Here is a 13,930-nt window from a genome sequence, read left to right as displayed (position 1 = left end):
AATAAAGGCCAGGAATGAGAGGCTAAAAGCCCAGACCTATGCATAGTATTTCAAGATGACCCCTACCAATCAGACAAGGCTTATGTTAGCATATGATGCAAAATAGGGGAAAATGTAGATGCCATTCATGAAGCCCACTACTCAGCAGCCAAGAACAGCAGCAGACTTAAAAAAGATAGACTTTGAAGTATTGGCAAAGGACATTCATCTTATTGACCAGATTGAGCTGCAGAAGTAGACAGGAGAGATGATTTACTCCACCTTGACAAGGAAAGAGATCACTTCCCACCAATTTCAAAACTCCATGAAAAATATATCAACACAATTCTAGTTAGAGAAGGCCTCTTCACAGGCCAAAGATACCAGAATCAAGTCCTTAGAGGACTTAGTCATTGAGCTAGGACACGATCCCAAAGATGTAAAGGCCACAGAAAAATTAATAAAGAAGAAGAATGATGATATAGTGGCTTTGAAGAATCAACTCAAGATTCCTCAGTTGCATCACCCACAAATAGTAGAAGTCCTAGAGGCCAAAAGAGGACATGAAAGAACTCACAGAGTTGGTCCTAAAGCTAAATGACCAAAAATAAGAGATAGAGAAGGAGTTGGATATTTTCATCCAGTCCAAGCAAAGTGACTTAGCAACAACTTCCACAAATTCCATTCCCATAGTGACAACAACAATTCCTTCATTATCATTGGCACCGACAACTCCACCTGCCACAACACTGCCAATCACAACTAAATCTACAACAGCAGGCACATCAACAGAAAAAAAAAAGCAGAGCTAGTATAATCCATGTAGGAGATGTCAATCTAGGAAACAGAGCTCAAAATGCTAAAGGAGAAAGTAGAAAGCTTAGAAACTGACTGTAAGCTTGCCCAAATTCAACAGAGAGAAGAAACACAGAAATCCCTAAGAATGGGTGAGAAAATCAAAGTCCTAGAAAAAGATTTAACATTACAGAAGCCACTAGGACAAACCAAAAAAATGCTCTAGGCCAATATCATTGACTCTGTCAATGATATTTGGCCATCAATTCAGGTTATATATGACCAAACTGAATCGGTAAAGGTAGCCATTGAGGCTATCTAAAAGGTAAGGGAAGAGTTGGGTGAGATGCATGAGGATGCCAATTGACTCATCCACTTCCTGAACAGTAAGAAAAGACATGAGCTCAATGATCTTGGTATGGAGGATAGGACCAAAGCCATCCTAGACATCAAAAAGGTTCTTTCCAAAAGAAACCTTATGCTAATATTAAAAAAAAGGTGCCACAACATGCAGGTGGGCATTGACAAGTTTATGACCAAATTTCAAATTTTGAGGGACAAAGGCCTTCCCAGTCCTATGGTCATCCATGATAAACTTATGACCCAATTGGACTACACTGACAGACTCATGAAGTTGGCCAAAGAACAAGCTAGCTCTTCAGGTATCAAAGCCTTGCCAATAGGGAAAGTAGTATATGACACTTTTGAAAACTTGTTCTTTTTAGAGCATGAAGTGAAACATTTGTTTTTCACTAAGCCTAATTTTGCTAAGTACATACAAGCAGATGAAATTTACAGAAGAATGCTAGAAGCAAAGTTACCTAAGGATGAATGGTGGGAAAAAATGACAAATTTACTATAAAAAAATTTACAACAAGAAGTTACCATAGTAAATCTAAAGGCAGCCAAATGAAACAGGTAAAGAAAGATCAGCAGGGTCAAAGAGTAACAGGGTCAAAGAGTATCAATGAAAGATCAAACTAAAGAAGATTTTAGCGTACAAATATCAGCCAACTTAAAGGACTACAACTTAACTACAAAATCCAACACTACTATAATAAAAGGGACAACATGATGCAGTTTTCCATCTGTCTCTATATTCATGCTCGAAGATATTTTTATTTCCTAAATTAAATCTCAAACTGTTATGAGATATTTTGTAATTATTTTTTGTATAAATATTTCATGTTTCGAAGTATTTAGGCTGGATTGAATGACATTTCTATAGACTTTTTCTCTCAACTAAAATTTCTATTGTATCAATAAGTCGATTTTCTTGCTGGATCAAGGAATAAAGATTAGATATTGTATAGGATTCTTGTGTAAAGTGATATACAAATAAGTATTTTCTCATGTTTACTATTATTTCTCTTATGTGTTTCCATAATATTGTCTGTTTGTCTAAAATCTAAATGTATGACATGGAATTATATTTCAGAAATTGCTTTAATGCACTCTGTCTTGACTATTTTACATTCTGAATGTTTTCTGCTAAACTATCTTAGTTACTGCTAAACTATCTTAGTTAGGGAATTCTCAATTGCTCCTTAGCTTTCATAGTTTCTTCGCTTGGTCTATAGAAAATGATTCTTAATTGCCCTTTTTTCATGATCACATGCTTTCCTTCATTCTAATCCTGGTCCAAGGATTCTTAGTTGCCCTTTCACCTTGGTCAGAATCATCTCATCCATTAGACCTGAAGATTTTCCTTTTTCTTTGCTAACCTACCATGTGAACATTCCCTTTAATGATCTGGTCCAGTTATGCTATCCGTTGATTGACTCCATAGCCCAATGGCTTGAAAACCTAGCCCTATCCATATGTTCCAAGAATTCCACCACCCAACCTTCAATCTAAAACCAAAATCCTCATGAACACTAAGAACTAGCTTAAAGTCTAAAAAAAGCAAAGCTAAATCATAAAGAGAGAGCCCTCTCTGGACTTAGGTTGGCTAGAACTTGAGCCTAAAAGTAGGGAAAATTTTAAGAACCCCCTAAATTTATAAATATAATAAATGGGCGAATCTCCATGGTATATAGGAAAAATGGAAGGCGATTTTATCAATAATATAATATGTATATATAATTTTTTGGCGAATTTCTCACCAGGCATGGCGAATATTTTACTCAATTATAAAATCTTGTAAGATCTTGGCGAGTGTTTCACTAAATAATAAAACTTTGTAAAGTCCTAGTGAATCTTAGCATAGGCTACATGCTGGTTTAACTCCCCCATTTAAATAGGCTACATTCCAGGTGAATACCATGGGTCAATACCATGTGCCATTTTTATTTTTATTAGAATATTTTACTCAATTATAAAATCTTGTAAGATCTTGGCGAGTCTTTCACTAAATAATAAAACTTTGTAAAGTCCTAGTGAATCTTAGCATAGGCTACATGCTGGTTTAATTCCCCCATTTAAATAGGCTACATTCCAGGTGAATACCATGGGTGAATACCATGTGCCATTTTGGTGAATACCATGGGTCAATACCATGTGCCATTTTTATTTTTATTAATTCTAATATTAGGGTTAATAATGGTTTTTTGCATGGTATTAATAACAATCTAGTCCATGGTATTTGTCCCATAATATTTTGGCCATATGTTTCACCTAAAATAACCCATTTTTTGAGTGTTCGTAAATATAAGGTGACTTATGGAGTAAATATAAAAAAATGTTTTATTTGTTTACCATACCTCTCGTTTATTTATATTTTTATTAATTTACCATACCTCTTTTACAAATATGGTATTTGGCCCATAGGATTCACTTAAATAAAACCTCTTTCTTGAGCCTTCATAAATAGAACGAGGGTTATGGACTAAATATAAAAAGAGGTTTTATTTATTTACGATACGTCTAGTTTATTTATATTTTTATTTATTTACCATACCTTTTGAGTAAGTATAAAAAGACATTTTATTTATTTACCATACCTCCACTTTACTTATATTTTTATTTGTTTACACCCTTACATGTATATAAGGTGACTTATGGAGTAAATATAAAAAATGTTTTATTTATTTACCATACCTCTCATTTATTTATATTTTTATTAATTTACCATACCTCTTTTATAAATATGGTATTTGGCCCATAGGATCCACTTAAATAAAACCTATTCTTGAAAATGGGTGAATGGATTCACTTAAATTAAACCTATTCTTGAAAATGGGCGAATGGAAGGTTGTAAGTCCTATCTTCAAGGGCTAAATTTACCTTTTTTACCCTCTCCCTTAAAATAAGGTGGGCTATTTGAGGTGATTTGTAAAAATGTACTATGATACAAAATATTCGCCCACTAAAAATTTAAAACCCCTTAATTTCGCCAAAGGGCGAACATTCGCCCCTAAAATTATCCTTGCCTAAAAGATTGGTTTGTGGTTACCTCGAATGGTTCCTTATTTTTATAACTTCTAGGGAAAATTTTTGAGTGATAACAAAATACATCTACTCATAGCCCTAGAAGTAACCCTCTAATTACCATTTTTGCAAATTTCTACAATGAACATGGAATTATCCTTTATCCAAAGAAAGTTTATACCTCTTTCAAAAACAAAAGTGAAAATATCTCTACTTTGTTATTAGTGTCAACCCCAACTATTGCCCTTAAAGAAACAACATGGTTGTCTCTAGTAATTATATTGCATCCTCCTTCATATTTTCTAGGAATACCTTGACAAAGTCCATCAAAATACCTCCATGCCTTTAATTTATCAATCTCATAGTTTTTCAAATTTCATTGGTTTTTTATCTTTATAGGTTTGAAAATACCTCGATATGCATATCTGACACAGTGAACTAATGGTACCTAACTAATACACTATATTCATGATATCCACTAAGATATCTCCTCTTTCTAGCACAACAAAATTCCTATTCTATTTTCCTAAACACTATAGCAAAGAACACACATCTAGAATTCTACCACCTGATTCTGCTGAAATGAAAATTTGAGCCTTGAGGAAAATTTGGCTACAACATGTAACTTCATTCAATCTTAAATGAAGCATAAATTGTCCATAAAAACTAGAAGCATGAGTAGAAACAAACTGTGCTTATGAATACAAAGAAAGCGTATGAGATAATTGTCATGTAGCCGAAGTACATAATACCAAATACAAGGTTCGTAATCTCCATCTTGGTGAAGAAGTAGAATGTAGCATATAGGAATAGCTAAAGTGCAGATGAGCCTGAACTTAGATAAGATCTCGACCACCAGTGGTAATCCTCACTACACAACTGAAAGTAGCAGAGGACAATAGTGATCTCTGCACAAGTAACAATAAGGATAACAAAGACGATGAACATAATCCCAAAAACGTAATAAAATTGATGCAACCAAATAGATGTTCAGATGAAGAATAATTCAATGAAAACTGCACCAAAGGGTAATATGCCTCCAATGAGTACTGAGAAAACTAGCTGCATGTACCATGCCTACTTTGGAATCTACCTAGGAATTTTATTTGTCTTAACGAGCTCTTCAATTATAGGTTTCTTGTAACCAAAGTAACTACCAAGAAAGACCAAAGACACAGATATCACAAACCATAAAATTACCAAAGTAGTCATTGTACCAATCGGTATGACAGCAGAGGGCTCTTTACACTAAATCAATGCATTGAGGACAAAGAAAATTCCAAAAAACAATGTCAGGGAAGACGAATGCAGTCTTCAGCATGTTTGTTTTCCATTTTGCACCCTTGAACATCTTATATAGATGACCAAGAGAGTAACCAACAAACAAACCCATGAACACCCACAATAGAATCATCGTTGTCATAAGTCCACCATGATGGGATGGTGAAAGAAATCCAAGCATGTAGAACATCACTGTGACAAGTGTCATCTAGCTTCTTCTTGGGCTTCATCCCATGTCTCAAATTGATTGTAATTTGAGATTGTAAGATAATACTCACTTACCTAAACTCTTCATAAGGTTAGTTCCTGGATTGACATGATCTGTTGTTGCCCATTGGAGGTCTTCATCAACCTTTTCATGCCTCACAAAGGTTAGTCATTAGTGTCTTACCAAACCCTGTAATCTTTGCCATCAACTTCCTCTTGCAATGGGATTGTAGAGAGTTTCATCCACAAGTTTTCACCTTGTTATGACTGAGATAATAGTTCTATGTTATGTGTGCCCTCATTCTGACATGTATAAGCCAACTGAGTTCTATTTGATTAAATCTACTCTAGCATGTGTTGTTTTTATCAATCTCCCAACTACCTTCGTCTAGTGCAACGTTTGACTCAGGTTTGACTTTGAAGGAAGATGCATATGCTTCTTGAGGCACATAATTTTAGGAATGTTAACATAATTACCCTTTTCGTAACCCTGTTATATTCGCCTATTTAACATGTGATACATCCATCTATCTCGCAAAGTATTATGAAGGTAGGGGATATGTGAGGGATGTATGTCACATACTCAAAAAAAGGCAACAAACTACATTTAGTTTTACATGCCAATAGATAGATGCACAACATTTCTTATGGTTGCAAGTGCTACGATGGCGATTACATATTTCTCAATACGATGATGTATTCAACTTTGGCATGAGACAGTTTGCTGCAATTCTACTTTATGCTTGTGCGTTAGCATAGTGGTCCTATACATTAGTCTATGTTGTGTGTCAACAGTTCCATGCGCTGAAATAATACATTATGTGTTGGGTAGCACATTAATGGACTACAACAGGTGTCTATGGAAACCATTTTTAACACAAAAATTGGTATACCACCATTACCTTGTGTTCCAACATAACTCTTTTTACTAATAGCAAGTGTTTATGCAATAGTGAGGACATACATGCACTCTGGTGCTAGAGAAACAATACAATAGAGGATCCAGCAATCAATTAAGAGGATCACAAACTATGCCAGACTGACAATGCTCCAACACAATGATAATTCTCTCACAGAACTGAGTTACGTCACCACAACATAATAAAAACATATAATAGTTATTAAAATGTATGGTGTGTGAACCATTAAGGCTTCATGGGTAATGTGTACCATATTATCATCTTTAAGGCAAGGAGATCATGTAAAGACTATACATGAAGCCTTTTTGAAGCATCAATTCACTTCCTTAATAGTTAATACCTAGTGGCGTAGATTTATACCTCTTGTTCCATATCAATGTCAAGGATGTTTGTATATTGTTTAACCCAACAATACCTAACCTTATTACAATTTGAAATTTATGAATTTGTTTCTTTAATTAACAAAATGCGTAAATAGATACAACATTGTAGTTTGTAACTTACCTAGATAGTTAATGAAATATTCAGCAAAATGTGACTTAAAATGCGCATTGGGATCGGTTTTTAGAATTTCCTCCCAACCACTGATAGATTGCTCAAATATACAACTGTCAACCCCTAGCGAAAGAACCCTCTCCCAATGAATAGATCACTAGATACTGTATAGATTCTATCACTTCTATCCCTTTACATGGACAACATGGTTCAACTTAAGATGCATAAACTTATCAAAGAGTATAACCTGAATGGTTGGTTCTAATGGATATATGCACAAAAGAATAGAGTACAAAATGGTGAGTTGTACTGCTACATTTGTGACACAGGAGGTCTTTTCAAGTACATTTGTACCGCTATATTTTTCTTACCTATTTCATTTATGGTGAGTTGTACTGTTACCTCACAATGACATTATTTTTTTGAATTATACTTGAATTTCATTGATAATGACTTGGATTTATATATTGCTTTTAATGCCAAATTGATATCACAGTAAACATATGAATATCCCATTAAATATGACTAAAAGGTGATTCAAAGAATCTCACCTTTCACCTAAGCACACGACATAGTAATTTATGAGGTGTGAAATTTTATTAGAGGCATTGTTTGTTTTTTTGTTTTGGTCGGAAAAGGGTTTTTTCTTGGTTTTATGTGACTTACAATTTATCATATGTAGCATGTTGAGAAATGTGAAAGGATACTGTGTGACATTTATCTTGCGGAAATTGATGCTGAATGAAAGGATATCGAGTTTAACCAAGCTATAGTCTACTTTGGTAAAGGCGGAGGAACATCTTAAAAAGGTTCATAAGGATACACCATATACAAAGTTTGAACATAAGTAATATATGGCTTTTTCTTTTGCAGACATGTTCATTTCTCTATCCAAGATATCACAAGAAGAAAAATATTGATATTGTAGAAATTGTTTGAGGACCTCATTGAGTTTGATTTTTCTGATGTCCTACTTGATTGATACCTTCTCACAACAAGAAGACTTTCAATATGAATTAATATGTTCCTAAAACAAATCAGATTCAAAGTTTATAGATATAAAAGATGAAAAAAAATGTTAATGCCTTCGTTTGATTGTTAACTAACTTTGGTGTGGGTAGGTTACAAGAAATGTGATTGGAAAAAATATGGGAAGACAATACAGAGCATGTCTTGGATATGATTCATTTGCTGTTAGAAATCCATCAGTAACCCTTGCCATCGACTTTGGAAATGTTTCTATTAGGGATTCCTATGGCTTTTAATGTTGTGATTCTTTCACTTTATGGTTATTTTGGGCAAGCACATGTTTTAGGAATGCCAGACAAGACATCAGTGGGCAGGTAAACACTTTTTTTATAATTGCAACGTTCATTCCATGATATCCTCCCTTTATTGTTTGATTGTATTTTGAACGTTTCTTTTGATTTTGTTTTGTCTTTTAACTATGAAATTGAAAATACTTGGTATCATGTCCATTTAAACAATGACCAAACCTTGAAGATGAAATTAGTATTACACAATATTGATTGAAATCTTTTTAGTTGTTTGGTGTTAAAATACTTTCATGACTACAAGAAAAGTTTATTTTCATGTTCTTATTTGAGCAAATGTTTATATATTTTACCAAGTTCATGCATTAGAGAATGCAATGTTGTTGCAAATAAAATGACAAGGATTAGACATCACACCTCATATTATTTGTTTTCACAAGTTATCTACAACTTGAGCCTTTTAGCATGTAACTTAGTTGACATGATTGTGCCTAAGATTTCCTTGCAGGTAGAATACTAAGTTACTAAGTTTTTCTTTTCTATGGTGATGTTTTATTTGCTTTGTTTATGCAGGTTGTTTGGCCACATACTGGCCATTATCACCCAACTGAAGAAAACTTGTTCGAGTTTCTTTCTTTTATGGGCAAAAATGGATTTGACATTGCTGATGTCGAGGTATATGTCGTATAAATCCTTTATAGTCTAATTTAGTTTATATTCTATTAGTCATCGTCTTTCATGTCTTACACTATGCATTGTATTTTTTTATTTTATTTATTTCTTTTTTTTGGAAAGGAAACTCAATATTTATGGTAAGTATAAATTGAAGAAACAGGAGAACAAGAACATTGGAGCAACAAATGCAAGAAGAGAGAGATAAGAGAATTGGCCTAGTGATATCCTCATAGCCAATATCTCACATAAGATACAAATACAGATATTGATCGTCGAATCTTCAGAGTTGGTGAATTCACCTATAAATGCCTTGACAACACAATAATAATGTTTTGAAGTGATGAAACATTATTTCATGTGTAAATTGCAGTCCAACCAATATTAAGTTGGAATCTCATATTGTAATACTTGACATTTGATATAATATAATTTATGTGGTTGTAATTATTTATAGTTGCACTTGCTATTGTTTAGTATTGTAATTAACATATGTAAGTTTGTGTTTTCATATTGGATGAACATGCACATTGTATGGCATTTTTTGTTAAATTTAGCTGCAAAATCATACTAATTAATCAATGTTGATTAATAATGAATACATAAAATCAATTCAAAACTACTAAATTAGTAGTTTATATTGAGTAGTGATGAACATAAATAAATTGAATATACGACTAAATTGGTCATTTATAAAGATTATTAATGAAAGTAAATGAAATGGATATAAAATACTAAATTAGCCATTTATATAATGAATATGAAACCACCAAAAACAATAAATGACTACTGCAAATGATAAATTTGTGATTACAAATTACAACTAAATTGTGCATATATATGACTATTAGTAGCTAAGTTGCAGTATCTTATAACACAACCAAAATTTATTCGTATTTATCTGGTAATTAATTGGTTTTGAATGATGACTAAAATTTGCATATATATGACTATTAGTAGATAATTTATAGTATCTTATAACGTGATCAACATTTTGGCCATATTTCTTTGTCATTAATTGGTTTTCTCAGGTGATAATTTAGTAATATATTTGGTTGTATATTTGGTCGTTAATTGCACGGAAATTAATGACTAAATCAATGACTAATTTAATGACCAAATTTATGACCAAATATACTACTAGATAATAAAATTGAGAGGACCAAATAATGACTAAGCTAAAAACGACTAAAAGTTGGTCGAGTTATAAGATACTGTAAATTAGCTACTATTCATCTCTGACTAAAAAATAGTCATTTATATGCAAATTTTAGTCATTTTTTTACTAACTAATTAGTCATTTTCTACTAGTGAAATAGCATAGACTAGGAACATAGAGACCTATTCCTAACCATACAAAATAGGTTGATAACCCTAGGTAAATATGTAATCATATAGTAATTGTAACGAGCATCAACAAGTTGTTGTTTAAAGACTCTGAACTATGTAAGTATAAAAGGATTGAGGTATAGAATATGTACCCAAATAATTAATTAAGATAAAATTTAGTTTTATGGTGTATGAGGAGAAAATCAGAATAAATGTGGATTAGATATCTCTATATAGATATGAGTTATTTAGACCAATGTGTATGGGCCTAAGTTATTTAGATTGTAGTAAAATAAATATTCTAATGGTTACCATAAAAATAGGATTATGTAACTATGCAATAATAGAAAATAATTATAAGAAAACCGAACTACATAGCAGAACCCAAATTGGGCACTAGACTCAAATAAAACTAAACAAACATACTATAATTATTTTAAATCTATTCTAAACAAATAGCTCAAGTAATATAGAGTTAGATAGATACATAACAATTTGTCTTCCTACGTATTGAAAACCCATGTTTGAAATGTAAATACTAAATACATGATTGAATATATCAGAATTTAGGAGAAGGGAGGTCAATAACCATAGCCTTGTGTGTAACCTAACCTTACCACATTTACCCACTTTAATCAGTTTGTCAAGGTAAACATGAGATGAATATAACTATGACACGACACAACCTCCTAGGTCCCATTAACAAAGTGGCATTGAAAAAGAACGAAAAACTGACAACTCAACACATCCTACAAGGGCTACGGTCACTTAGAGGTTGAGAAACCACCCCAGGTGGCCAGATCCTAAGTTGGGTCACCTTTTCCTTGCCCTGAGTCCTCAGTCCCTATGACAAAGAAGAATCCATGTGGTTTGGATCCTTCAATTGCAAGCATAATCCTGCATGCCAGTGGTTGCAACCCAACTTTTCCATTTTAGATGGTGTGGTCCCAAATTATGAGCCTAAATTCGAGGTCATCCTCTAGATCATTACCTAGAACTCAGTGAGCCTTTTCATAATGATAAATAACTTCAATACAAAGCCAATCATACAAGGATTTATCAATGACTTGACCTAACAAGGCCTTACCATGACAGTCATTTCGTCATACATATGGTGAACATGTAATCTACAGGTAATGAATGAAAATTTGAACATAGGGGTAATAAACTTATTTCAAAATCCCCAAGAAGGTCTAATTCCCTCTCATAATAATTGTAATAAAATTTCTTATAAAATTTCTTAGATCATGCATTCATTAATCCTCCATCAACTAATCAAAATATAACAAGATCTATAGATAATATACATCATATAACTAGCATATAACTAGCGAATGAACATCATATGAACCATGATATAAGAGCCATGAAAGACACATAATAAAAAGTTTAAATACTCATAAAATGCAATAGGCAAAGACATCTTATTAACACAGGAAAGATGCTACCAAGTTAGGGGCTTACACATACCACCCAACAATAGATTAAGCTAGATAAGCTCTTTCCTTTTGTCAATCACCCTTGTGCCATATTCCAAGCATGAATATGGGAATCAAGACAAAATAACTAGGGTTTCCTTGATATTAAACCAACTCTACCCTCAGACTTTATTGCAATCCCACCAAAACGAGTCAAGGGATTCCTAGGCCCAATGAGCAGATAAACAACTAGGCTCTATCGCAATCTTGCCAAAACCGGTAAAGGAATAAGTAGGCCTAAACAAGAACATAAAAAACCAAGTTTTACAGAAATCCCACCAAAACTAGTCAAGGGATTATTAGGCCCAAACCAAGCTTGGATACCTCAAAATTTGTTCAGCAGTACCTTGAGGAATTTTCCCATATCCACCCTCAAGCTTTATCACAATTCCACCAAAACTGGTTTAGAGATTCGTAGGCCCTTGGGAATTTTTCTAAGACCACCTCACCTAATTCCAAAACCATCTGTTAGTCCAAAGGTTAACCAAATCAAAGAACCCCATCACACCATGGTTATCTAGAAATGGCAAGGCAAGGATGCCCATGCTAATGACAACAAGAGAATTGAAGACAAACATGCATGACCATGCATTCACAAAATAACTAGAAAATGACACATGAATTGTTACCTCCAAGTATTTATGCTTAAACGGCTTGATCCAACTATTCATTTCTTGATGCTTGCTTTCCTTTTCTTTCTTTGCCTTTCTTTACCTTCCTTCCCCCAATTTTAGAGTGCTCCAAGAATGCTTTAAGTGTGTAATAGTATGACAGAATAGAGAGAGCTCCACAACTGAACTCGCAAAATATTATACTAACAAAAGATGTGAACTAATCCTCCGAAGACATTTTGTTATTAAGACCTCTATTTTCTTCATTTTCCTCTATTTTTCCTTCGATTTTCCTGTCATGCAAATTTGTGACCTTTCATGTCCATTTCCTCCTATTTTCATTTATGTTCATAGATAAATTACTAATTAATTCCTCTTTTGCTTTCAATGCCTTTGTTAATTCCTTTACTAATTTCCTCAGCCATAATAAAACAAATCAACGCCCACTAGGATGTTTTTCCCAACATTTAGCTTGGAATATGTGTCTCGTGACCTTGGTCTTATTTTTCCTTTACTAAATTTAATATATGAACTTTCAACCCAAGGCTATTACCAACCCCTCCCCCTTAGTGGAACACCATCCTCGGTGTTATATGACACCTATGACCATAAAGATTGTTGAAAAACAAACAAGACCTTGCATGGATCTTTATAAATTAGCTCAATGTAGTATTTAAAATGAACAAGCTACTAAAAAGAGAAATGAACATGAAAAACATAACAACATGACAACTAGATTGCTTATTAGATCTTTATAAAACAACTCATTGTGGTATTTACAATCACACCCATGCATACATATGTACATATACCAAAACTCATTTTCCTTCATCGATAAATAATGAAGGATACATAGTATGCATCTGATCAACAATCTCCCATGTAGCTTCATTGGAACCAAAGTTCTTCCACTACACTTTAACTTGCTTGATTGCTCAGTTCTGGAGCATGAGCTATTTCCATTGCAATGTGCACTAAGGTTCTAGTTAGAATTCTCCTTTTAGATCCACCTACAATACAAACCAATCAATAACATAATCAACATCCTTCACATATATTTTAAGCAATGAAACAAGGAAAATATCATGGACTTTCACTTTCAATGGAAGTGAAAGTTTGTATGCCATTGGTCTGATCCTCTCAAGGATCTCAAAAGGCCTGCAATACCAAGGTACCAACTTGGAACATGATCCAATCCTCAAGGATAACCTCTTGGGCTTGATGCACAATTATGCATGCTATCCAACTTGAAACTCCTTAAATGCCCTAAGTTGATCTGCATAACTCTTCTATCTATTATGTGCTCTCTTTAAATTCTTCTTGATAACCTCCATTTCTTGTTTCATCTCTTCCAACATATCCAATCCAATCAATATCTTGTTCACTAGATCTCTCACATTGGTAGGAGTGTTACAACTCCACCCATAAAGTTCCTCAAAGAAACTCATCTTCAATGATTCTTGATACCCATTATTTTAAGCACACTGAACCAATGGAAGATACTCCTCCTGCCTCCTCTA

This window comes from Pinus tabuliformis, chromosome 3_1, assembly GCF_031772625.1.
Source record: "Pinus tabuliformis cultivar Carrire ecotype Pingquan chromosome 3_1, CPIR1, whole genome shotgun sequence".
Classification (NCBI taxonomy): domain Eukaryota; kingdom Viridiplantae; phylum Streptophyta; class Pinopsida; order Pinales; family Pinaceae; genus Pinus; species Pinus tabuliformis.
Note: the sequence above shows the minus strand (reverse complement) of the source record.